This window comes from Echinococcus granulosus (assembly GCF_000524195.1).
Source record: "Echinococcus granulosus chromosome Unknown EG_S00309, whole genome shotgun sequence".
NCBI lineage: Eukaryota > Metazoa > Platyhelminthes > Cestoda > Cyclophyllidea > Taeniidae > Echinococcus > Echinococcus granulosus.
The window spans coordinates 13,984-15,684 of NW_020170689.1; positions in this window are offsets into that span (position 1 = coordinate 13,984).

The following is a 1,701-nucleotide window of genomic DNA, read 5'->3' on the forward strand; positions in this document are numbered from 1 at the left end:
TATGTGTTTAAAACTTCTGCAATGAATGCATTGTTACCACCTTCGGCTCGGTTTATTTGAGCATAGGACAGTGAGGCATCACCCATGGTGACAAGTTATAGCAACTCGGTTCGCGCGGCACATTTCTTCATAACCTATAGCGCTGCAGTTCGTGAAAAAAATATATCATTCCCGATGTGCAGTATTCAGTAAAATTTATTAAGGGGGAAAGTGTACTCCATTTCATAAGGGTGTATTTGTCAGCTTTGCAACAATTTATTTGGCAAGTATTTGCAGCTGAACCACGAATTAACAATCTCAGGGCATGGAATGGAAGAATCTGTGACCGCTTACAAAAATGAGTAGTCTTAGTGTTCGTCCCCTCCGAGTTGTTTGAGCCCATAACTCATCCGTTTATTCAAAAGACGTCGTGGGCAAGCATAAAAAAGGGAGCGATCCCAAGTGAAATGAATTAAAAATGAACATTACTATTTTTAGTGCACAGTCTTTTTTAGATGCTCATTGCTACTTAACAGGCAAAATAAAGCGCAATCATTTTAGATTTTCTTATTAATGCAACATGCGAAATAGGCAAATTTATAATTAATCATTCTTGCTATATCTAATTTCAAAGCTTTCACGCCACTTCAATGTAAAATTTTGCACTTTTGAAAACAGTTGTATTGGATGAAGAACAGTGTGTGCTGGTGATGTTTCGAGCTTAGAGAGACTTTGTTGAAAAAAATGAATTCAAAGAGCCCCATTATTTACCATTGTGGTTCGCCCGTTCCCATGGGTACCCATCCAGGATTCATTTGACACCAGTAGGGCAACGTACACTAATTAAACCATGGAAAGGGTAGAAGGGACCTATTTCATATTAAGCGGTGTGCTAACTTTTAGGCTCAGACAAATTCTTCATTTCTCAAAATTCATTGTCTACGAATCGCCACCAGAGTTTTCTCAAATTTTCCTTTTGCTCAACAGGTATTGATACATAACCAACGTCCATTCTTGACCAAGTTAGCCACTATGCCCATTTATATTTCAAGATGGACACCTTTTTAAGTGTGAATTATAAAAAAGCATCTGCACAAAGGGCACCATTTGTTACTATTAACGCATATTTGAAGTTTGAACCCATGTGAGGATGTTGTACATTAAATGGCCCCAGCTTCTGTTTGGTGCACCCCTTCTCTCACACATTATGACGTGTGCTTACAAATCATGCGACACCTCTCAAAACGTTAAACTATTTATAAAACTAATAAAGCCCCGCCAGTATATGCCTGTATTAGGGATCGGACATTTTGTCTGAAACCGACGGAAAGCAACTTGGTTAAATCTTTAAGTTCACACAAATTTGTTTACATATTAGTCCATCTTACAGTTCACTTATCGCTCCAGTATCTTTCTCCTTCTAGTAAATTTTTCCCCTTCTGTTTATTTTTTTACCACTCCTTCAGCAGATTAGTTCATCACACTTGGATCAAGGGATGTAATACTTAAGGAAAAATGTTGTGATTTTGGGTAAAGCAAAAGAAAAAATGGTAACCAAAATGATTTCTTAAATGATACACTTGCAGTACTTTGTTCTTGGCATCTTAATATACACTGTTAAGATATTGAAGCTTAACATCAATACCAACATGATGATCGAGTGCATTTGGTGCTTCAAGGAGTGCAATTATTAGAGAGGTGTAAGAAAGTGTTGAGTAAGAT